Below are 27167 nucleotides of genomic sequence, written 5' to 3'. Positions count from 1 at the left end.
AAACTATCCACTAGCAAATCCAAATAGATTAACTTCTTCCATGTAAATGTGCAGAATAATGGCAACATGCATCCAAAGAAAGCTATACTTGTAAAGTGCTACCACATAAGTGATGCCAATGTGGATATTTGGATTCAGCTTCCAATTCTCAGTCCATGAAGTACATATCAGAAAGAAGGGTTCTTCTATTTCCTTATCATGATGACACACCTTGTCTTTGCAGTATGACTGCTGGCTAATCAGGGAATATATTTTATGATTTTCTATGCCATAATTGACAGAATGAACTCAAAGGGTCTTTTGCCAAGACAGAGGGATTTTGCTTTGGGGTGGGAAAGACTTTTAGGAAAAGGTTTGCTATGGCACATATAATTTGGGAATGTGAAGTACATACTTAATTGAGGTTTGATTTCTAACTCTATTTTGGAATCTTACCAGGACTCATGTTCACATTTATAGGATCCCCTTAACATGCATATTCACGACATATAGCAGAAAAAAAGAAACAATATATCCACATGAACCCAACTATGTGAGCATGGAGAATAAGTATATATACTGCATAGGACAAATGATTTATCTTTTGCTCAAAATACGGTTTAATTCTGAAAGAGACTACAAAATGGCAGTCTAGGGAATCTCATATTGCTTTCTATGCTACCATTCATAACTTCTCCATTTAAAAGAAGACAAAACTTCTCTTAACTTTAACAATATTTCAAATACCATCATCAACAACCTTGCATCAACTGACATATATAATAATAGTCATTAAGGTGCATTTGAAACATAGCTTGGACTATCACTCAGCTTTACCGTAAATACACCTCCAACAACTCTTGGTTAACTCAAGGCTTTTGATATTGATGCATGATTCGGAAATAAAACAATTACATCATTAGATCCGTAGGGCATTCTGTGAGGCTAAAAAAATACCTTTTACTGCAAACCAAGAGCAAAGATGGAGTATGAGCGTAAGCCCAGAGCTCCCCATGTTTATATAGTCACTTCCAAGAATAGAACTAGACTTTAAATCATGACTGTACATATTAAATAATGATAGCAGCCTAATTTGTAAGCATTTTTAAGCATTACTGAAGAATCACCGAAAGAAGAAATAGAAACTCAGAATGTATGCTTAACAATGTCTGCTTCATAAAAAGAGTTTAAAACCTAAACTGCTACTGTAGCTGGATATGAAATCTGAGCAGCTGGGGTAAAATTCTAAATTATTTATATGCTGTGTTATTAAAAGTAAACCAAATAAACACAAGGAAACACCAGTTACTCCTTGTGCTTTTATGAAATTCCCCTCAGGTTATTTCTTTTACATTTTAATAGTTTGTCCAAGCATATTGTAGGGCTGTTCAAGTGTCATGCTAATATTTTGGCATGTGCAATAAGAAGTGATGGAATATAACACTTTCTTGACACTATTAACAAGAGCTTATGAAAGTGTTTATACATACAAGTATGTCAATGTGTGTTAATTAACACTGAAGGACCCTTCTGATTTAAAGTATTCAAAATACACTAGTCAGAGTGTCCACCAGGTGTTCTGTCTTATACATTTAAAGGCATATTTTTAAACGAATATAAAATACCATTTCAATTCAAAGCACAGAGTTGTTTTCATTCCAGTCCCATTAGTTTCCATGTTTTCAAGTGTCTTCTTGAATTTAATGAAACAAATTAGCAGAATAATTGGTTTTAATATCACAGTATATGATTATCATAACTTAAAAACAGATTACAAATATGAAAAACATTTTAATTAGAAGTGTAGGTGTAAACCTCAGTGGTATTCACATGGGAATTAGGTACATAAATAGCTTTGAGGCTCTGAGCCTTACCTCAATACGTTTTCTACACCTCTATTCTCTTAATTGCAAAAAGTAAATTAAAATACAAACTCCACATAAATTCACCCTGTTCTTTAAGTCAACTCAGGGTATGATTGTGCTGCAATAAAAGACCCATACTATAGCCTGGGCTTGCCTGAGTCAGCTGACTTGGTCTCATGAGGCCCAGGCTGTGGGTTTACAAAATTCCAATGAACACTTTCAGGCTTGATCTGGAGCCAGGCTCTGAGACACCATGATGCAGGAAGGTCTCAAACCCTAAGCTCCAGATCAAGCCCAAATGTATATGATAAAAAGTCACAGGCCCTCAGCTGCAATCCCTTGAGCTCAAGTCAGGCTGAAATATGTGCTATGGGTTTGGGATCATAGTGTTAGCCTTAGGGTTGGATTATTATCCGTGAAGGCTATCCCCCGTAGACAGCAGAAACTCCATGCATTTTAACTCATGGACCGTCCTCCCATTTACAATGTCTCAGGATGTGTGAAAGCTACGGGGTGTGTGCCTGTGCCCTAGAGTTATCAATGTCTTTTGGATTGAGCATTGGCCTATGAAACCAGAACTCCTCCTGAACTTTCTTCCACCTCTGATTATATTTTTGCATAGCACTTTTTGTAAACAGTAGTTAAGCTTCACTACAAACCTAGACGGCAAATCAACACCATTATTTATTCCTATTCCATAGGTAAGGATAATTATGACTGAAAGAGGCTAAAGTCAAGATTGCCAGAGGTGCAAATGAGAGGTTAGCTTATAACTCTAAATAACTTTAATGGTGATCATTTAACTTCTAGGACTGGGGAATATTTGTAAAGCTGCATGAAGGATGTACTCAGCATCTGTAGCAACGATTTCTCTTCTAGCATGAAGCTGGCCTGCCAGGTCCCTGACTTTGGAGACTACTCAGCGAAGGTGATACTTCAAGCAGGATACAAATGTTTTTGACTGTATCGCTTTTTGACAGAAAAAATCATCCACATTAAATAGTTTCTTAAAGTGGCTGCTTTCTAGAGAAATTTTTGATTTTTTTCCAGTGGAAAAACCCAACCCCAAACCCAAAATGTTTTGATTTGGTGCCCCCATGGATTTGCAGTTGTGTTGCCTTGTGTCCCAGTACTTTTGGACAGAGTCATAATTTTACTTTAAGTCATGCAATGTAATCAGGACTGAATCCTTACTTTGGCCGAAATTAAATCAGACACTGAATATTGTTTTCGTTAAAATACTGCTTAGTTTCCTGTAGTTAAAAAGCATATTTATGTCGTCAGTGGTGTGGGGGAAGGATTACTGCACTCTGAATGAAGTAACTATAATGCTTCTAATCCAGCTCTACCAAAATCATTATCTTCCTTTCTTATCAGACCCTAATACTCACTACTACCATGGCCTTGTATCTCACATCTGATGGCAAATAGAAGTGATTTTATTTCTTACAATTTCAGGAGTTGTAGGGAAACCTCTAACAATATCTCCTCACTGCTGTTTTGGAGCTTTTCTGTGATCTGATGAATATGGCTGAGGTTTCTTTAAAAGTTATTGCATATAACTGTGCTGCAGTGAAAGAGACATGGAAAAGAGAGAGAACAAATTTGTTAAGAAGGACTAAAAATGATACGTGACAGCACAGACACTCAGTTACTCTGAGCAGTTGTGAACTGCTGTACTGTAGGGAAGTGTTAGCCCTCTTCTCTTCCTCCCATCCATATCTGTTGCACCAGTACTGGGATGTAGGATAGCGTAAGGAGTTCCACAGCAGTTATACGTACTGTACCGAAGAAGTGTGTGGGTGGGTGGTGGAGGATAATCATAAGGATATAATTCTATGTTTTCAGAGCTTAACTTTGCAACCTGAATGTTTTTTTAACAACAGTATTTTGCAAACCTTCCAGAGCTGCCTGGAAGGGCAGCTGCCTGGAAGGGCACCTATAGGATCGAGAAGGATGAAGTGTGCTGCCCTTGCAGAAATCGCCCATCACAAACATACCTCCTCATGTGTGTAGAAATTCAACAAACTATTACCTATAAAAGCCATTAACAGTCATAAACAGATTCAACTCTTTACAAGGACAGGGGATGGTCGTTTGCAATGGTGGAAAAGCATCCTTCCATGACTTGTCACTTTCTGCTTTTGTGAGAGAGGCTTTAATATAATCTGGCTTCCTACAAATGAAAACTTCAGGGTACTGTTTTGCACATCTGCCACTTCACATTTTATTTCTCTCTTTTCTATTTCTTTCTCTTTCTGTCTTTTTTTACAAATTTTAGTATTTGTAGTGCTGCGTATCTATTCAAATAACTTTCAAATGCCTGCAAAAATAGTCCTGAGAACCACCTTTGCATAATAAAGACATTCCAGCCTTTTTTGATGAACAAGTTTTTGAGTTAATAATATGGAGCAGCTGCACTCAGCAAAATTCCAGCTATAAAAACCTGAAAAGTGTTTCCTTTGCATCATACTGCAGCCTGGCCAACTAAATCTACATCTGCCTCAGATCACTGGCAGGTAAAAATTGCCTCTCCCAGCAGGGAAATCTGCTCCCAATAGGTCATTTTATGTCTCTGAGGCAAGGCAAACAAACATTTGGGTTCAGTTTGAGTTTGCAGTTCAGTATTACAAGCCTCATATGTTCAAAAAGTATGAGTCAGGATCTCCTAAAATCAGGAGACTGGTTTTAAAATCATGAGATAGGTAAAAAAACAGCTTTGGGATTTTATGTTCCTTCTGCTTTTTGAGCCTTCAGGGTGCACAGGGGTCATTTTTTGAAGCCACAAGGACTAGAATTTTTTTCTCTTTAAGAACGAAGGCTGCAAGCATCATGTGTCCACTTGACTCCTGGAGCTGGAGCTTTAAGAAAAAAAATAATTATGAGACTCATGACAAAATAAGATTTACCAATTTGTGTTTCTCCCAAAAGCTCATCTAAACATTAACATTTCTTGCTTAGTTTCTGTGTATCATTTTTTCACATTGTGTGCTGTTTGCTGGCAGCAAGAGTCTTAAAACTGATATTGGTTTCTACATGATTATCTTTCCATTTGTGCAATTTTAAATTAAGTTTAGTGACATAAAGTTCTGTCAAAACCTCATACATCCAGCAGACGCACTGCAATTCAGGGAAGGCAAAAATATTCAGATGTTTCAGTCTGCAAGCTACAAAAAACTGATGTCCACAAGAACACATATAAATATTTAGTATCCTTGCCTATTCCCTCTCATCATTATTCCATCATCAATTTTTGATACATAAAATCATTATTATTTTACTTAAAAAGCATAGTAGTAGGGAACCTAAGAAGACAAGTTACATTCCACTTTATAATTTCCCTGTAGTGTTTCCAGATGGGCTGTGGCTACACTAGCACCCCCTTTCGAAAGGGGGATGCCAATGAGCCACTTTAGCAGATGCTAAAGAGGCGCTGCCATGCATATGCAGTGCATCATTACCATAATGGTGGTCGCGCACTTTTCAAAAGAATCCCCCAGATTTCCAAAGCCCCATCTTCCCAAAACCAAATGGGAAGAAGGAGCTTTTGAAATCTGGGGGTCCTTTCAAAAGGTCCCTGTCTACACTGGTGGCTTGCATTTCAAAAACGGCACTTTTGAAATGTGTGGGGCCATCAGTATGCTAATGAGGTGCTGCATATGCATGAAAGTGCCTCATTAACATCCTCCAAAGTGGCTCATTGGCATCCCCCTTTCAAAAGGGGAGTGCTAGTGTAGCCACAGCCATACAGGATGACATTCAAAATTTTACAGCAGTAGAATTATTCTATTGTGTCAGATTTCTCCATTCTAAACTCTATTTTGTGCACATGGACAATCCCGACTTCCTCAAATCCAGCCATTCCTGATTTGGAAACTACTTTCAAGACACTGAGATGCTAAGTGGATCCTAAGATTTCGAATATACCTAAATACTGCTTGGACAAATCCATTAAATGTGTACAACTGTGATAAGAGTATGTGGAAATAGGAATACAAATGCACATGCAAAAACAAGTGTTTGCAGTTTGAGTCTTTATTTCTGAACATCAGAATCCATGAATTATGTTCATCAGGTGCTATAGCCACTATACTCTCAATTTTAAAGATGAGGTCTTGTGCTCTGTTGAGAACTATCTACCTAACCATGAATGTACTGGAGAAAATGCATAGAAAATTGATTTATGTGAAACTTCAGTGTAATTTCTGTCTTCAGAGGTAGACTCCTGCACTTTTATATGACCTGCTACTACTATTTAACCATTGTATTCCACCTGGAGCATCTGTCATCTGCGGGTCAGGAGACTTCAGCCACTTCACTCTGTCTTCAGACAAAACTTCAAGCTGGCTCCAGGTGTACCCCACTTGTGCTGCAGCACCACGGCATCCCATCCAAACTTATCAACTTGATTCATTCACCATTTGAACCCTAAACATGCCAATTTATTCACAATGGTATACAACCTGCAGGGAATTACAATGTATGACACTGTGATTGTTTGGCTGCTTTTGCTCATAGAGTTCAAATATTTCACACGATGCTTACTCCAATGATACAGATTATGTGCAAGAGCCCATACTTGTACTACTTAACAGGCACTGTCAAGTGGATCATAGCTCAAAATAGATTTACTATACGCATTTAGCAAGGCAATGATAGATCAATTCACACATGTCAACTATGTGCACAAAAGTAGATATTTAAATGAAAATTGTTCTTGTCTCTCATTTAACAGATATCTGGCCCTGTAACTGTTTTATAATGTGGACAAATACTGGGGACCAGGCTGAGGAACCTTCAAGTTCATTTTCAGTCTTGAACAAATCCATATTTGAACTCACCTTTCCTTCAAGTGCAGCATTTCCTATTAAACTTATCTCACCCTCTGGTGCCATAGCTCCTAATCTTTTTCATAGTGTTGTTTCTCGTGCCTATTGACATATAATACATTAAATATAAACCGAAAGTTTCAGACCCTTTAGAGGTGATGTCTTATAGATAGTATAGGAGAAACTGTAAAGCAAAGGTTAGCTAATAAATTTTTCTCCACCTAATGGTGGACATAACCAATGGAATTTGTACATAACTGTATTCTCAGTGTGAACTTGAGAATAGTTCCTACATTTTACCACTTAACTTTCAGATAAGCTTCACTTAATGCCCTTCAAATTCACTATACAAATATCTAAAATATTGATTTGCCTTCATACTCTAAATAGTATAACTACACAGATGAGCGATTTCATGTGCTTTTGATTATCTTTAAGCACACACACATACCTTTCCTCTCAATCCAGTTTATGCTGGTTTTGTTTTACAACATTATGGTTTATAAAATTTTTGTCAATCTGTGTTACTGTTTGATCATTAAAAGAACAATCAAAGTAAGTGGTGCCAGTTATGGTTTCTCATGCCAGCCACATCACAGTGAATGTGTGGTATGTAATATAAGGAAACACAAAGAATAATTTGTGTGCAAAACACAGGGGGAAATACTTGTCATCATGGATTTTAAGCAGGTTGTACATTAGTGTGTAAAATAAAAATCCTCTCAAAACCCAAAACAAAACAAATCCACTAGAAATCATGCAGAGTATGTGAGTATGTCCTTGTACTATGACCTAATATTTCCACTCTTTTCTCACTTGAGAAGAGACACCAGAAACAAGATGCGAAGAAAATAGACTTGGTTCTCTCCTTCATGTCTGTGGTCTGGATAATACTAATGGTAAATATGAGTACTAATATTAGTACAGGTTGGACCTCTCTCATCAAGCACTCTCTCTCATCTGGCAACATCTATAATCCAGCATGATTTTAGTTAGCTGGATGACCACCTATAGTGTGTGGACAAGTTTCCTGGAGTCTCACAGAGTTTGCTTACAGCCAGCAGTCCTGACTCTCAGTGAGCTGTGCTATTATTTACCTGTAAATTACCCCTAAATGTCTTTTAAGAGCCCAGTAAACAGTGAAAGTGTTGTTAATGCTGCTAGACAATATTGACATCCCATGGCCCATCAAATTCTTTCATTTGGCACTGGTCAAGCCCCAAGATTGCTAGACCAGAGAGGTTCAACCTGTATATGAATTTGATATATAATGTGATTAAAGTGTAGTTTTGGACACATTAGCTTTTTAGCCTATTTGTAAATAGCACCGAGTAACTCACTCATTGTTCATTTTACTGTGTCTTTCAAAGCCTATAAAACACATACAAATAAAACTCAATAAAGAAAAAAAGGTGTCAAGCACATATCAAAACTCATTAAAATCTTGCAGCAGAATTTTAATGCAAGAAAAGCAGATAAGCTTTTCAAACTGTTCTGGAAACTACAGGTAATTTAGTCCCTTGGTATGGACGTTAGAAGTAGAGCACAGTCCATCTTCTTGGTGCGAAAACCAAAAGTCTCTTTCCAGCAATTCTAAGTAGATTAACTACTTTGATTCCTAAAGACCAGAGGAATCAAACTTTTTGCAAGGTGAAAAAAGGAAATGTATGAACTGCATATCTACAGTAAAAATGGGGAGCAGAGTATATTTTCAATGTTTTACACTAAAACATAGGTAGTTAGAGTGAATTCATAGCAGTCTCTCATATTTTATTTTCACTAATGCATTTCATTTGCTTAGATAATGCAAAGGGATTTGAGGTTTGATGTTTAGATTCACCTGGGTATACAACTGTGGTGTCAGTGAAATAAGCAAGCTTTTATGAGCAATTTGAATAAGGAGAAGGAGGTGTCTTTGAGAGCCCATATTCTGATACTGGAGACAGCAGATCGGAATGGGGACAGTAATGGGAGTGGAAGGAACAGATCAATGAGATATGGAGAATGGCGTAGCTGATGGAGACAGACATATTCTTCTCATGGCCATAGAGTATGCAGCTGCATTTCAATCAAAATGACTTAAATTGGCATTTTATGGGTTTCTCCTTTAATTCTCTGAAACTGCTCCTGTAGGCCTAACACCTACTTACCAGCTCCCTCAGATTTTATTTTAAATGGTCTCAGGTTTTCCATGTGACCGTACTCCACTGCTATGCCTGTCTTCAGGTAATAGCCACCAACATTTTCTTCTACTTACCTTTTTCACCATTTGATTCCCATTCCACCTTTTGCCTTATGTCTCCAGCCTATAATTCATCATCTTTCAGGAAAACATGCAGTCTTATGGATCCTAGATGTTGTACATTGGTTTTTGGGTCGGTATTCAGATGTCTGTACACCATTAAACTAGTTAACCTTGTAATTTTTCACATGGCTGTCAAGTCAAACTTGAGTGTTTCAGACCTTCCAAAATCTATTTAATATATCAAGAGGGAGAAACAGTAAACTATCCAGCAGGGTAGCTTGCACAGATTATAGAAAACTCGGCTCAAATGCATGAGATTTGTGTATTATAACCTTACTTTCAGTTTCATGCTGCAAAAAATACAGTAACATTACAGAGGACAAATCTTGAGAACACTGATTGTGACCATGTGTGGATTGAACATAACTTATTTTTAGCACTATACTTCTATATTTTAATTCCACCCCCCAACACATGTGCATGTCCAAAACTTTATTTAATATTTAAACAACTGGTATGAATAAAAGCCAGAAAATAGAAGTATGCTAGTTTTTCAGCATATCAAGGGATAAAAGGTGTGTGAGGGGAAGAGAGTGAGTGTATTGAATGCATGTAATCTGGAATTTACTTTAGTGGATGAAAAACCAACCAGTATATCTATTACAATATTCCACAGACTAGCATCTCTGGGGCTGGAGCGGGGGACCAATGAAATCACTAATATTAATGGTAGTCTAATAATATTCTCCAGGCAAAGCAAAAATTACCTTTGTTCTCAAGGTTGGTGTGAATTCATCCATCATAACTTCGAAAGGTGAAGGGAAAATTAGGCTGCTTCTACACTAACCCCCTCCCATCAGAGGTGGCATGGTAATGAGACAATTTGAAGCAGGCTAATGAGGTGGTAACTTGCGTATTCAGCACCTCATTAGCATAATGGTAGCCATGTGAATTTCGAAACGCAGACTTCTAATTGCAGATTGATAATGTAGATGCAGACAGCTTCGAAATAACTGCCCCACTTCAACATTCCCTTACTCTCCCAAAACTAGATCAGAGTAAGGGAATCTCAAAGGGGGCACTTATTTTGAAGCTACTCCCATCTTCACTGTCAATCTGCAATTTCAAGTTTGTGCTTAGAAACTTGCACAGCCACCATTATGCTAATGAGGCACTGAATATGCACATTAGAGCCTCATTAGCCTGCTTCTGATTGCCTCATACCATGCTACCTCCAATGGGAGGGCACGAATGCAGAAGCAGCCTTAGTGTTGCCAGGAACTGGCCCTATAACTTCACAGAAAGTAAGTATTCCAAATCTGTTGCTTAGGCCTCTTGACTCTTCCCTCTAGGCTTGGATTTAAGAAGATCCTCATGTTTTCTGCAAGTTTAGGTAAATCGGAACCATCTACAGTTCTGTTAGTGTTAAGTAAATATTGCAGCTCTATGTTAGAATAGATTTAGTTTTAGATATGGGTTGAGATTGACTTCAAGTAATAATTTAACTTGTTGACAAATAAACGTTTGAGGGAAAATGTTATAATAAAAACTTGGCAAACTATAATGTATATTCAACTTTGCTTTAATTTTAAATCTGGCCATTTATTATACCACTGTCTGCCAGAATTGGGTAGTAAACTGCTTTCATATTCAAAAGAATGTTTCCATTTAAAATATATATTTAAAATTCTAATAAGATGTTGGATCAAATTCTCTTTGTAGAAACTATCTTGCATTTCATTAGGGAAACTGTTTGAGAAATGGAATATTTCATTTTCAAATATCAGTTTCAATTAGCTAAGAACATTACTTGTATTTTAGCAAGGACAAGAAAGTTAATACAGGTTGAACCTTTTTAGTCAACTCCCTTGGGACCAGAGCAGTGGCAAACAAGAGGATTTTCTGAACCACATTAATGCTGTCTAGCAGCATTACCAACACTTCCTCTGCTTGCTGGGCTCTTAGAAGACGTCTCTCAGAAGATGTTTAGAGATAAATTACAGCTAAATAACAGCACAGAATACTGAGTCAGGTCTGGTGGCTGTAAACAAACTTCATGGGACCATGGAAAACTTTGATAAACGGTTGTCTGGAAAACTAAAATCATGCCGATTATGGATGTTGCTGGACAAGATTAAATAGGTTCAACCAGTAATATAGCGGTGTCCAATATGTGTGCCACTCACCACATGTGCCAAATAGGACACTGCCTTTTGGTGAATAGAGGGGTGGCTAATCTGAAGCTCTTGAGCTGTATGCGGCTTATGGACCCTTCAAATGAAGCTCCCCCCGAGAGTTGCACACAGGGAGTGCCATGTGCCCACTCTGTGCATGCATCCCACCACTTGGTAGGAGAAGCACATGATGGCAGTGGCCCCTATGGCAGCTCCAGAACCTTTGGTGAGTCTCTTGCATTGGATTAGAATGGGGGTGGGGGTGCCTGGCTCTGGGGGAGAGCATTCACTTGGCAGGAGGCCTGGCTTTGGGGAAAGGGGAGGGCATTTATTTAGAGTGGGGGGGAGGCTGGGAGTGCCTGGCTCTCGGACATAAGAAATACTAATTAGTAAAAGATAAAGATTGCAAAGTGTCACCCTGATTTCTAACAGAATTAATAAAAGGATCATTTGAATTTTTGTTTGTATTATTTGTATTCTTATATTATTCAACAAAGTTTTGTATAGTATAATGTAGTAAATATGGAAAGATGACAACCACAAGGATGTCATCTTTGAATTCCTATTGGACTCTGCTGCTGCAGTAATTCAGAATGCCAAACTGCACTGACTACACAGGTAGGCTTGCTGCTAATTATTTATACCATGCAAATGGTCATTTCGAAGATTACTAATGAGGCGCTGAAATGCATATTCAGCACCTCATTAGCATGCCGCCAGCCACAGCTCTTCGAAATTGCTGAGTTTCGCTGCCATGCAGCTCGTCCAGATGCGGGTCCTTTTCAAAAGGACCTCAGCAACTTTGAAATCCCCTTATTTCTATCAGCAGAATTTGCATGGCCATATCGAAGATTTGGGCTAGTGTAGACATAGCCTTTGTCTTCTAACTAGCAGTTCCTCACCTGCAGTCATAATGCGTTACAGACAGCTCAGAAGAGTAGACCGACGTTCTACTGCTGTCCTGCATCATTTTAAAATATAATGTGTAATGGTTATTTAGAAGACTATGCTGAGTACATTAATGCCATCTGTGTTTCATCCACAAGATGCCTCATTAGTTAAAAGACTCTTTATGATCAACATGTACATTACTCATATTTAATAGAAGCAACTAAGCTGTAGATGATTACTGTTCCTGACAGTTACTTGAAAATATAGGGTGCAGCACTTATTTTCTGATTGTTAGACGGTTTCAGTATTCTCAAGATATAGACAGTATTTGCTTTGTTTTGTTATGTTTAAAGCTTGGAAAATGCTCTAGCAGCTGCAATTCTTTAGAAGGTATTATGTCTAACAAGGCTAGCTAAAAATCTATAAAAGGTAAAACTCTGAATTTTAGTGCCTAAATGCTTTGCTAAATATGGATCCACAAAAAAAAAAAAAAGAGAACAGTGTGTGTCATTTGTCTTGGCAGGAGGACATATTATCTACCACAATTATGCATATTTCAAGAATAAAAATAAAAGTGGTCAGCTCTCCAATAAACACAGAAGCCTTGGCACCATATAAAAACACTGCATTTTATAGAGATTTGTATATGGTTGATCCTAAATATGATGGGAGAAATTCCACATAATACCATGCATTATTTCAAACTCTACACTAGTAGGACCTTTAGAACTCAGAGGAACAAGATGAGGCCATACTGTGTCCATAGGGGCCAGAGAATCATAGAAGATAAGAATGAAAGGCCCTGTTAGGTTTAGCTAGTTCACATCCAGCCACAGGAAGGTTCATCGCAAGAGTTTATTTTGTAGGAGCCAAATCATCACAGGTTCTGAACACTTGTACCTCATCAATGACTGTGCAGTGCATTTCTCATAATAAAGTCCTACTTCTTCAGCCTCTCATAAGTGTCTCACACAATGGGACTGCCACCACTTCCTAAAGCAGCCAGCACCACAGCATAAGAGATCTAAACACAAGATTTTTTTTTCTCTGATAGACATTCCAGTTGGTTCTTTTGTCAGTTGGGTTGACTCTAGCTAAACCTCTTATGACCAACCTAAATAACAACTCTTTTTGGTTGCTGTTTATAATCCAAAAATACTTGTAGGAAGTAACAGTGTTTCCCTACTAGTCAGCTAACTTATGAACAATTGTTTCAACCTTTTCTTAGAAGAATCTCTGTCGCCAAAGCCACATATACTTTAGCACAACTCTCACCTCTCTGCTTTCCTCGATCACTCTCTCTAGTTTCTTTTCAACATTACCATTTTTCAGGTTTCTCTTCAAGCCTTCACTGCCTTAAAGTTAATAGGTTTGTGTCACCTCCTGTACTATAATTACCTCCCTAAACCTGTCTCTTCACAGCCATTTCTGAGATCCCTGATTATATCATGTTGCGTCTTCTGATCCAGGAGTTTATACTAATGTTTATCAAACAAATCTTTAAAATCATTGTTCAGCTAAAACATATTAATGGTCCTTCTACTGAAAGTCAGTAGCAAAAGTTCCATGATTTCAGTGATGCAGGATCTGACTTCAAAGAATAATTGCAGTAGTTATTTTCAGATAAGAAAGACTCACACTTTGAGGGGGTCAGAGAGAGAGAGAGAGAGAGAGAGAGAGAGTGTGCACCAAAACTGATTGCTTGAAAATGGCAATGTCAACTGTTAGTCAAAAATTCAATGCCTGTAAATGGAAATATTTCAATTTCAAAATGCCAGTGTAACGGTGTCTCATGGGAGTTTCAGTCTGCATCTTATCACCATTTTCTTTATAAGTCTGGTTCCCCATCTAGTCCTCACCTTCCACAAGTCCATCATCCAGAGTACTCCCATTGCATACTTTTACCCTACATCATGAGATTTTGATGCCTACTAGGACATATAGGCTACATCTACACGTGCAGCCAACATCGAAATAGCTTATTTCGATGTTGCGACATCGAAATAGTCTATTTCGATGAATAATGTCTACACGTCCTCCAGGGCCAGCAACGTCGATGTTCAACTTCGACGTTGCTCAGCCCAACATCGAAATAGGCGCAGCGAGGGAACGTCTACACGTCAAAGTAGCACACATCGAAATAGGGATGCCAGGCACAGCTGCAGACAGGGTCACAGGGCGGACTCAACAGCAAGCCGCTCCCTTAAAGGGCCCCTCCCAGACACAGTTGCACTAAACAACACAAGATCCACAGAGCTGACAACTGGTTGCAGACCCTGTGCCTGCAGCATAGATCCCCAGCTGCCGCAGAAGCAGCCAGAAGCCCTGGGCTAAGGGCTGCTGCCCACAGTGACCATAGAGCCCCGCAGGGGCTGGAGAGAGAGCATCTCTCAACCCCCCAGCTGATGGCCGCCATGGAGGACCCAGCAATTTCGACGTTGCGGGATGCGGATCGTCTACACGGCCCCTACTTCGACGTTCAACGTTCAACGTTCAACGTTCAACGTTCAACGTCGAAGTAGGGCGCTATTCCTATCTCCTCATGAGGTTAGCGACTTCGACGTCTCGCCGCCTAACGTTGAAGTTAACTTCGAAATAGCGCCCGACGCGTGTAGACGTGACGGGCGCTATTTCGAAGTTGGTGCCGCTACTTCGAAGTAGCATGCACGTGTAGACACAGCTATAATGTGAACAAGGGAACTCAGCACAGAGAGGAGAATGGAAAAATAAAGCCTATCAAAATTGTTGGCATATAAAATATTGGTCTCAGCCTTAAATAATTTTTCACAGGAACATCCTTTTTATGAGGTCTGGGAAAATAGATGTTTTTTGGTCAGTTCAGCTAACAACACATTTCAGATTAAGGAGTTGTATTGAGCAAATGTTTACAATGAACTAACAGATAAATTTCACAGGATAAGAAATAAAACACATACAAATGTCATCTGCAGTGCAGAAGTGAGTTACAGCGGTAACAAGCACTGAACATGGTTAACAACTATGTTTGTTAGTCCTCCTTGTTCCGGAAACATGTGAGTGATAAATTACACTTCAGTTACTATGTAGCCCCTGGGCAAACACCCATAACACATAACAGAGTATTAATTTGTCAACATAGGTAAATACAGTAATAGGAGGTATTTGCCCCTGCTGGAGGTAAGTCCCAAGACTTCACCAAAAAATTAGCTCAGTCCATAAGATAATGGCTCAGTCATGTCCCTCGGAAATCATCTCACGTCCCTCTGTCTGGCTGAAGTCAGTTGAAATCCTGGTGACAATCTCCTCTGCTACTGGAGGCCTTGTGGGGAAAATGGTGGAAACCCACAGATGTGTCCTTCCTCAGTGAGAGACCAAGTAAAGATCTAGAGAAGCAGAGTCCAGAGACTATCAGGGAAGTCAACAGGGCCATTCCCTGACCATGCCCCTTGGTGGTCAGCTGTCTGCATTATGGCTGCAGTCAGTTGCTGTCCTGGTGATGGTCTCCTCAGTCACCTGAAAGGGAAGCAAGGCCTTGGGAGATGGGGGTTGGACGTGGCTGAGTCCCTGTCTATGACCCTCCTCGTTGGGAGTCTAAGTAATGCTTTAGAAAAGCAAAGTCTGTCAGGGAGGGTGCCAGTGGTGATCTCTGACTGTGCCCCTCATCTGTGGTCTGTCTTCTGTCATGGTCTCAGATGGTCGCTGTCCCATTTGTCATCTGCTCTGACACCTGTGGAGGAAAGCAAAGCATTGGTAGGGAGAAAGACAGTTGTGTCCCCTCCTGAGTCCATCCTTGGTGGGCAACCAGGCAATACTACACTTGATCTTAGCCATTCAACAACTGACAAATCAGTGAGTGATGACTGTCAGAGTCGATTGGGACACTAATGTTCAGCAATATTTCTAACTGCTCTGGTCCTCCATAAATAGGAGTACTCACACGGAAGTACTGTCAAAATTTTACTCTAAAATTTTCGGGTAAGGTCACTGAAGACAATATAATACAAATGAAGTAGTTACCAATTTGTAGCAATAGTTGATCCACTTCTCTTCCCGCTGCACACACAAGTTTTCCATAATTTTCTATCTTACTTACACTCAAATCTTCCTCTACAGTTATACTTAGTTATACTTAGATCCTGCCCATCTGTTTTCCTTGATATGTATTCTTTTACAATATTTATCCATAACAGATTTTTGCATCCAATTTTCTTTGCACACATATGCTGTACTTCTAGTCTTCCTGTTTTCTTTGTAATGCATCTTGCAGGCGAGATATTTCAAACACTTAAAACTTCTCCTGACCTCTCCATTACATTCTGGTTTTTAATCCTATTTAATGAATGTTTTGTTTTAACATTTTTCCCTTTTCCCCACTCCCTCTGGAGACCTGTGTGTCTGGTTTCACTGCTGAACATTATTTCTTCTGATCACAAATTCCCTACAACCTGTGCACCTATCTTTAGCTATGTCTACACGACAGAGATCCGTTGACAGAATACATCCACACACAAAAGCAGAACGAAAAGGTGATCCACTCTGTCGACAGAGAGTGGCTGGAATGCCCAGCCCCCTCTTGACAGAATGGCCAACCAGAAGCACAGCAGATAGGGCTGCCCAGTGACCTGGAAGCCCTGTCTGTCAACAGAGGACCCCCCCCACCCCCAGAGCATCCACATGACTTTTTTGTCAACAGATTCTGTCATGAAAGGTTTTCTGCCTTGTGAGGGACAGGCAGAAGGCTGTCAAGGAAAGTGCTGAGTCTTGTCAACATACTGTTAACAGAACACATTTTGTGTGTGGATGCACCACAAGTTTTGTTGACAAAACCCCAGTTTTATCTTCAAAACTCTCTAGTATAGATGTAAGCTTCTTGTTTTTACCTGTGTCTTCATTCCTATCATCTGGCTTCTGTGAAAATCACTGTAAAAACACTCTGGCAATTAACTGACCAGTAGTATTTTTCTTCTAAAGCACTGACTATTCCCTGAACCATTTCAGCACTTTGATGTCTCTTCATTCAATAGTATATCCCATCCAAAGTACAATCTTTCTAAACAAGACATAATTAACCTACTCTTAAAGCCTGAAACCCTCCTACCTACTTTTGCTGATATAAATCTATCACAAGCCTATGGAACCTAACTTTCCTTGTGGCACCAGTGATAATCCTGAGAACATGGCTTCTGTGATCTGTTCAGACTTACTACATTGTTTTTGTCATTGTCCTAACAATTCTTGGTTTGGAGGAGGTCCAGTTCACTTTTTGTTGCTATGATTTTTCTTCCCATAAAAAAATGGTATCTTTATCATGGTGTCTATTCTCTTTGGTCAAACATGTGCCAGCTGAATCCCCAGACCCAGTCTGGAACCAAAGCTACTCTAGACAGCCTAACTTTAAAAATCAATCAATCAATAAATATGCACAAGCACACTTAGTTACACTCACATAAAGCTAGAATAAGTTCAGTGAAGAAACGGAGGGGGAGTACTGCAGATTCATACCAGTGTAATTACCATCAGGAGCTGATCACACAATATGCTTGGGCATTTAAGCATGTAACTTCTGTTTAATTTAAAGTGAATGTTTTCAGATTGCAAACTTGGGCCCGATACATCTTCTGCTTCCATATATTACTGCATTCCTTTTCTTCTGCCTAGCTTTTCTTTTATCATGCACATATGGGCTTTCTCGTAGGGCAGTTCTGGTTTGTATATATACACTTGTTAGGCATCAGGAGAGTAGCCAACAGATCACTGCATGCTGCTGTGCAGTTCGTTAGCTGGTTACATAATCTGAACTATTCCAGGTGGCACATGCAAATAGAGGCCACAAAACTGCAAATGTGAGGTTCTGAACATGGAGGTACACATTATTTCACTCTCTGTTCTTTATGCAAGCATCAGCCAAGCTGAAATCAGCATTTTACGGAGTTTCTCAGAACACAATAATAAATGTAAACAGTGGTCAACCTCACGGACTCTGATGTGGTTGTGTAATTTATATATTATGATAATCTGTTTTTAGTTTATTCTCCTAATTCAATAGTTCTTTCATTTAAATAATTGGCTGATTCCCCATCTACCCTGCGGTGTATGTACACCATTGCAAAACAAGGATATTCTTCACTTGGAAACAGTTGTGGTATAAATAAGTACGTAAATAAATTAAGCTAAAAATAAACAGAGAAATAGTTGTATATGCACACATTTTGCAATTTGTATATAGTATCGGATTTTTTAGAAAAAAATTTCTGAGGGAGGAATGCACCTAAAATTGAGAGTAACAAAAGCAATTTTTCTCATTTGTCTTGTAAAACAGAGTTTAACTTGTTGTGTATATTGCTGTTATTCTGTTTTCTGGGTACTGCACCTTTAAATAGAAGATTGCCTATGTCTCTGCTGGGATAGGGCTGTGCAGCAACTCAAGGTGGAGCCACAGATGGAATGAGAAGCATGTTGGCTTTTCACTTCACAGAAATGTTATTTCTGTTCTTCCCTTATTGTCTCCTTGAGTCAGGAAAAAAGAAAAACAACTTTAAAACAACACAGAGTTGACCTTTACACTTCCTGTTCCTGTCCCCATAGAGTCTGGCTAGTACAATCTCCAACACACTTGGGCTCCGTATACGCTCACCCTAGCCAGACTGCAGTTATGTGCAAGACAGAGGTGAATCAGATTCATGGTTTTATATAAATTCTAATTTTAATTAATATTAATAGTATGAATGATTATTGTCAATATCAATTTGGGGTGGTCAGCAACAAAAATGGAGGATGTTCTCAAAAAGTTTTTCATCCTGTATCTGAATTGTTATTGAAAGGAATGGGAATTGGTGATTGACTTGAATGATAGAAGCATCATGAGCCATGTGCAATTCAAATATGTGCTTTTAAAACTAAGTTAATGTTTTAAACACAGTAAAAAGTGAATTGTCGATACATTTATGATGTTCATTATTGCAATAGTATTAAAGTAAATTTGCAAATTATTTTCCATTAATGTTGTACTTACATGAATTAATTTTGAACTAGGCAAAATATTAGAAAATATTGATATAAAAGAGTCTTGCAGAGGCAGGTGAAGTTGTTATAATGAAGGGCAAAGAATCAGTCCTGAATGAATAGTGAGGTTCTTCCCTTCTGTTCTTTTCTATTTTTTTTGCAGAATAGGTCAGTATATTAAGTACTGAGCTCTTGTGAAAATCTTGACCATAGTCCTAGTAAATTCATTACAGAGTCAGAGATGGAATTCACAATCCAGTGTCTCTCTCTGCCAGTGTCGAATTGTCCCTTGCAAAGTACCATATAGTGCTTTGTTTATTCTAATGTAAAATATTAGCTCTTGGCAGAGAAAGGTATTCCCAATTTGTGGAGAAATTAGATATTTCAAAGTCTGATTTGGTTACAAATAAGAACAAAACCCAACATTTTCAAAATAATTTCAAAAGGGAATACAGCTCAGGCTTTGGAGAAGTCTGCTTGGGGGGCTGTCCTGGAGTTGTGAACCCTGGAATCCCTGGGGTCCTCAGATCCAAGGCAGTTCAGCAAGCCAATAATACAGACAGGTGGGCTGGTGCAAAAGGACATAGAAACTTTGTCAAAAATCTAACCATCTCCATGACATGTTTCAGTTTCGATGAATCAGCCATTTTCCATCAGATATTTTTTTCCCAACCAGATCTATTAAATATACCAAGCAAAGAGGTTTTCACCATTTCTGTTGAGAGGACAATTCCACATCCTGTTAGATCTCAGGAAGGTTTCCTTACCTTCATCTTTAGTGTTCTGTTTGTAAAGTCCATCCTGTTATTCATGCCAGCAGCTGGCAAGCTTCACAGAAATGGGAATAATGTAGCTCATTGAATGTTCTAAGATTTGAGAACATAAATGAAATAACCTATAATTTATTTGACAGCTTAAACTGAAGGGCAAAATTCTTCTATCTGATTCTTCACTGTGGATTTTTAACTGTATATTCTTTATCCTGGCAGGCCAAATTACATTGTCAGTTTCAACCATGTAATAATTAAAGTCAACGGAATTGCTCAAGTCTGAGAGTGCACTTTTTGCCAGCATATGCAATGTTGCAGTGTGTATCGTGTGGGATTTTGTCCATAACATTTACTTGTCATTCAGCTTCAGGAAATCTGTGATTTAAAATACTTCAGTAATGTGCAACAAAAGGCTACATTTGCAGCCTGCCAGCCTTGGCACTGATCTATTTTTATTTATATATCACATAGGTATAATGTGAAGAGATTAATGAACAATAAGTAGCTAAGGAAGGATGTATTATAATGTATATTTATCCAGTACTATGAGGGAACATATGATTATGTAATAGAAATTAGTTTTTGCATAGGTGCCTCTGTGTGCTTGTGTATAAAAGGATTACATTTTTCACTCTGCATCTCTTATTTGGATAAGAAAGACAAAGGATCAGAGGTCTTGATTAGAGCTCCACTTTTTACCACTTGAGGATGTGGTCCAAAGTCTTTGCTATCTTACTTTTATTTTTTTTAAAAAAAGTAAAATAAAGGTCGTGTAAAGCCACAAAGCAGTTTGTTGTTTTTTTCTGGTGATTTTGAATGACCCAGAATGGAAATAAGGATTTATTTAGAACTCCTGATTCTATTTGGTCTCAGTTATGTAGTCAATCCTCAGCCAAAATTCCTCCAAAACCAGTTTTGTTTCCCCTTATGTTTGCCACTGGATCCTCATTTAATCTCTGACTTTCTGAATGTGTTCACATGTTAATACATCAGTGTGTTCCTAGGCTTATACTGTCAGAGACAAACAAAAGGGCTACATCTACATGAGAATCCTCTGTCAACAGAAGTCACAGTCAGAAGGGATTTCCCAGAAAAAGTGCTGTTGACAGATTTCATCTGCACGTGCAAGCAGACTGAAAGAGTGATCCACACAGTCCACAGAGAGCATCCAGACTTCCCAGCCCTCTCTCGACAGAAGGGATGACTAGAAGCTCTGAAAACAGGCCTTCCCTGTGAACTGAAAACCCTGTCTGCTGACAAAAGGGCCCTGGGGCATCTGCACAGCTGTTTTGTAAACAGAACACCACTCAGAGAGGCATCATACATGAATGGGAAGAGGTATAACACTGCCAGTGAATGTGCTAGGTTTTGTTAACAAACTGTTGACAAAGCACATTTTGAATGTAGATGTTTGTTCCCCATTTTTTCTCTAAAAAAAGTCTGGTTTTGCCAGGTAAAGCCTATTCTGTAGACATAGCCACAGAGTATAAATTACATCAAATACCATGAAATTGGTGGGTGCATTGATAGTGTCATATTCATAAATGTATTTGCTTTAAAATATTACATATATTTCTTTTCACTGATTTTGTTATGGAATAAAATATTATGGGGAACAATTCATCTTTATTAATTCATAATGTAAATTGCAGAATGCCCAGAGGCTCTGTACAGTGGAACTCCACAAGGTTATCATGAATCATGCAAAGATATTATTATCAGTATAATTACTACTATGCAAAAGGAAACAATATTCTGAATATCTTTCCCTTGTTCCCCTAAAGATTTAAACATGACAAACTTATTGGCACTTCTGCTCCAGAGTCCTTATGCACAGCACCACTCACAGCACCAGCCATGGGGAGAGAACCTCTTTGGGGTTAAGTAAATAAGGAGGAAATAGCTTAATTGCATGAAACTCTGGGTTTATGGCAGTGGCAACTCAATGCTGTAGTGGCACTATAGTCAGTACTGATTTCAAATAATATCTCAATCTGAGGATAACAGAGGCAGAGACCAACAAGAAGTCTTGTGGCACTTTATAGACTAACAGATATTTTGAAGTATAAGCTTTTGTGGGCAAAATCCCACTTCACCAGATGCATGAGGGGTGGTGGTGGTTTCAGAGGGGTATTTAAAGAGACAGCCCAGCTGCTGCTGGTATCTTGAAGCCATCCATGCCCATAGGATTCTAACCTGTGTACCATAACAGTACCTGTTAGGCCAGGTCTACATTGGAGCTTACAGTCGATAATAGATACACAATTCCACCTGCAGCAATTGCATAGTTGAAATAGACCTTTCTATGACCAACTTATCTGGCCATCCTCACTGAGGGAGATTGATGGGAGAAATTTCTTTACTCTTCAAGACAATGGAGAGTACAGAGGTTGATTGTTGACCTCTGATAGTTCAATTTCATGTGACCCCGCTGGGCACATGAAATCAATACCCAGAAGATGTACCCTTATGTAGATTTACCCTTGGTCCTGTATCACAGTGAACTAGCATCATACAACAGCTCCCTAGAAATTTAATAGCTGTCAATAACTTTTACCATTTAAATGGGAAGGGTCCTGGGGATGGATGTGAGGAGAAGAGTAGAATTAACACCACTTAAGGTAGACATTTGTTTCAAGTACTTAGGAGTGGATTCTGTAAACGAATGTGTGTGATTTCCCTTTTGCAAATAGTCCCATAGTACCTTCATGGTTTCACAGGCCAATAACGCTTATACAAAATAAAATAAGTAAGAGAGAGGAACACACGTTTTGAACTATATTCAGAATTTCTGCTAATGATTTTAATAAAATTATCTGTATACGCAAAAAAGAAAATTACCTTCACTGAATTCTACTAGTCATGAATGGACCCAGCCATTGTTAGTGAGTCAGGTTTTCTTTTTCTTGTTTTGCCTGTGCCTGGGTATATCGTATTTGGGTGCTACTAGCTTGCCTGGTAGCCTTCTTCAGGTTTTTCGTCTTGTTTTGTTTTGTTTTTTTAAGCTATTTGCAGCATCATAGTATTACACTAATTTACTTTATGTATTTTCAACTGTCACAAATAGTATCTTTGCACTGTTTCTTTTGTCATTTATTCTCAACAACTGTTGCTTGACCGTTGATTGGACTTTCCATTTCTTTGCCCTTATATTGATGACTTTGTATATTTTGTAGTATTTCTTGTAAATACAATTATAAAATTTGATTTACTGTTAGCATAGTAAAATGCCAAGGCTGTGTCAAGTTTCTAATTCAGCTTAAAATCATAACTGCTAGAAATAGCATTTGTCTTTTGATTTGTGTCAAATGAAATAAATGAAAATTCAACAAAGAAATTGTGTCTAACATTTTTTTCTCTCTATGTTCTTGCAGCTTACAATTACCAGTGCTTATGAACAATTTCACGTATTCCACTCATAATCCATCTCTTAAAACTACCTAAGGCGTTGTTATTGTTGTTTGGGTACAGGTTTTTTCCAACCATGCTGTCTGCAAAGCAATTTGTTCCCCATGTCCAAACCTTGAAGCGTTTTTGTATGGATACCATGTTTTAGTACTCTTGGACAAGCAAATGCTTTGCCTAAATTGAATTATAAATGAATAATTCTTTGACACATGAAGGCTGTCTGTACACATACCCCTCCCTTTTGGAAGGGGCATGTGAATGAGGCACTTTGGAACAGGTTAATGAGGTGCTGACATGTAAGTCTGTACTCCAACAAAACAAAGCCGCAGAAATGTAGTCACTTTAAAGACTAACAAAATGATTTATTCAGTGATGAGCTTTCATGGGACAGACCCACTTCTTCAGCTCAGCACCGAATAAATTATTTTGTTAGTGTTTAAAGTGCAGCATTTCTGCTGCTTTGTGACATAGAGGCTGCGTCTACACGTGCACGCTACTTCGAAGTAGCGGCAGTAACTTCGAAATAGCGCCCGTCACGTCTACACGTGTTGGGCGCTATTTCGAAGTTGAAATCGACGTTAGGCGGCGAGACGTCGAAGTCGCTAACCCCATGAGCGGATGGGAATAGCGCCCTACTTCGACGTTCAACATCGAAGTAGGGACGTGTAGACGATCCGCGTCCCGCAACATCGAAATAGCGGGGTCCTCCATGGCGGCCATCAGCTGGGGGGTTGAGAGATACTCTCTCTCCAGCCCTTGCGGGGCTCTGTGGTCACCGTGGGCAGCAGCCCTTAGCCCAGGGCTTCTGGCTGCTGCTGCTGCAGCTGGGGGTCCGTGCTGCATATACAGGGTCTGCAACTAGTTGTTGGCTCTGTGTATCTTGCACTGTTTAATGAAAGTGTGTCTGGGAGGGGCCCTTTAAGGGAGCGGCTTGCTGTTGAGTCCGCCCCGTGACCCTGTCTGCAGCTGTGCCTGGCTCCCTTATTTCGATGTGTGCTACTTTGCCGTGTAGACGTTCCCTCGTTGTGCCTATTTCGATGTTGGGCTGAGCAACGTTGGAGTTGAACATCGACGTTGCCAGCCCTGGAGGACGTGTAGACGTTATTCATCGAAATAGGCTATTTCGATGTCGCAACATCGAAATAAGCTATTTCGAAGTTGGGTGCACGTGTAGACGTAGCCAGAATGTTATAGTTGTGTGTATTGGCTTTGGCTGTTTAATAAACATAGGTTCTAATATAACTTAATAGTGCTTTGCCTACGTAGAGCTATTGTCTGATATAAACTAAACTACAGGTTGCACCTCCTCCAACTGACACTCTGCAGTCTGGCAACAGCCCTTGACCAGCAGGACCACGGATGCTCCAGTGACAGGGCCAGGAGGATGGGAAGCTGAGGCTGGGGCTGGGGCCGGGGAGCCTGCCATGGCAGGAGGGCAGAGTAGCTGTGGCCAGAGGGCCAGCATGGACAGCCAGGGACTGAGGGACATTTACTTCCATGTGTAATATTCTTTGCCAAGGGAGACCCATCAAAAAGAAATTATACCAATTTAATTATTTTGCTTTCAGTACACATCTTTCAGATTTCAGCTTTGGTTATAAACAATATTCCCCTTAATTTTTTCCATCCATGTACAGAATAAATTTTATGTGCACTGAGGTATGTGCAGATATGCATCATTATTAGAAACAAGGCTGCCAGCAGTGGGCATTGTGCATGCTCTGCTAATCAGCTGGGTGGCATTTCAAATTCTCCTGGGTGGCCACCTAATCACTCCATGTACAGGGAACATTGGCTATACGCAAAATTTTTTCTTCAGTAAATATACCATGTATACTGGACCAAATTTAATAAATCTTTTTCATTTTTAAAAAAATTGAAAACTAAATGATTTTTCATTACACAATTACGTACAGCCTGGGTCTATATGCGCCCCTTCCTTTTGAAAAGGGCATGTTAATGAGCAGGTTCAAAAGATGCTAATGAGGCACTGCAATGAATATGCAGCACCTCATTAGCATAATGGTGACCATGGCAATTCGAAAGTGCGGCTTTTCAAATCGCGTGCCACCTGTGGAGACGGGACCTTCCGAAAGGACCCCTCCAGTTTTTGAAAGCCCTTCTTTCTATCTGGTGATCGGAAAAAGGGCTTTCGAAAACTGGCGGGGGGGTCCTTTTGGAAGGTCCCATCTGTACGGGCAGCACGCGATTTGAAAAGCCGCACTTTTGAATCTCCACGGCCACCATTATGCATCCTCATTAGCATCTTTCGAACCCACTCATTAACATGCCCCTTTCAAAAGGAAGGGGCACATGTAGACACAGGGACAATGTTTTACCTTCCTTCTGTTCAATAAGGGTTTTTCTACTTATACTAATTTCATTGTAAATTAGAAGCAGTAGTGAAGCATATCCCTGGAGATTTGACCTAGTGAAGTGTTTAGTTCTCAGAATTTCTTTAGTCATATATCTCTAATCTCAAAAGATTTGGTTATTAATTAAGTGGTTATTAAAACTACGGAATAAAATATTTTCAGGAGTGACAATAAATAAGTAAATTAAATAGATACAAAGTTGGCTGGAAAAATGACATTTCCCAGAAAATATCTTAGAGAACTAATTGTGTCACATGAAAACTTATTAGACTATTAATGATATGAGTGGAAAATTACTTACATGTATTTACAAATATAGAGAAAAAGCCATTGCTCACTGAGTGCTGAAATGTTTGTAAGTACAGATTTTTAGGATCTGGACATTAACCTTATACTTCTTAGCCATTTAAAAGCCATTGAGAAGCCATATGGTGGTAGTAAACAAAGTGTTTTTAATCTAACAGGAAACTATTATATACAGCTCTATACACAAGGTTTCTTGAAGATTAATGTATTTACATTCATCTTGATTGCACATTCCATTGATAAAAGAACAAATGAGAGCACATGATGATATGGTAATCTCAAAGATAATACTACATACAGTTTTGAAAACGATCGCTCAGTGGGGTTTTTAAGATTGAACTAGTAGCTATGCTTGACATTTCTTAAGACTGTCCCTATCTATCTATACCCGTTTATCTATGCCTGCTTTCTATAAATTGTACTAGGATTTAACTGTCTGCAGTGAAATTTTCCATGCCAGCTTTGTCCCTCAGGATGCAATGTTTCAGTGAGTTTCAGTGGAAGTGGCTTACCCATTTCTGAGAATCACATCATTTTGCCACACAGTCAATTTTCTGGTTGCAAAAAATTGGGATGTTACGTACAAAAATAAATAAATAAATAGCAACGCCAAGAACTCAGAAGGTAGGAAATGCTAGAAATAAAATTGCTAAGGCCTCTCAAATGGCCCTTTTCTCCTCTTCTTTGTCACAAGGATTGCAACACTCCCTACTGATCTGTCATAGAAGGGAGGAAAATGGGAAATGGAAAAAGGGTCATGGCAAGTCATTTTTAAAGTTTCTTTTTGAATTAAGAAGGGACAATTAATCTGCAGTCCTTCAAGAGTCCACCTTCAGAAGAGCTTTGTCTCTTCCGGGCCTGCAGACAGCTCTGATTTGGAGCTCACTGTTTCTCTTACCTCACACTTTGGGAGGCTGAAGAGAAATCAGGAATCAGCCATACGGCTTGACAGCCAGGAGCCCACTGAGAATGGTACATTCAATTCAGAGTGTCAGAAATTAGTAAGGCAATACTCAACACTGGTGACTTATTCTAGAATTAGATTCTCCAACAAAAGAGCTTCTTCAGCACTGCACTGATTATCCAGAAGCCAAACACAGTCCCTATAGGACAGTCCAGCCCCAGGCTCTCTTGTGTATAATATAGTGAGAGGTTATTGAAAATCCATTTCACCATATGTAGGATTCTTTCTAATCCCAAAGGACTGAACACTTATTCCCAGGTCAATATGAATTCAGATATTATCCAAATATCATAATATCAAACAATTCAGAGTTAACTAATAATAAAAAAAGAGTGTCAAGGATATCCTTTTCCACATGCAAAATATAGAGCTGTGTAGGG

Source organism: Carettochelys insculpta, chromosome 4 (genome assembly GCF_033958435.1).
Source record: "Carettochelys insculpta isolate YL-2023 chromosome 4, ASM3395843v1, whole genome shotgun sequence".
Taxonomy (NCBI): Eukaryota; Metazoa; Chordata; order Testudines; family Carettochelyidae; genus Carettochelys; species Carettochelys insculpta.
Note: the sequence above shows the minus strand (reverse complement) of the source record.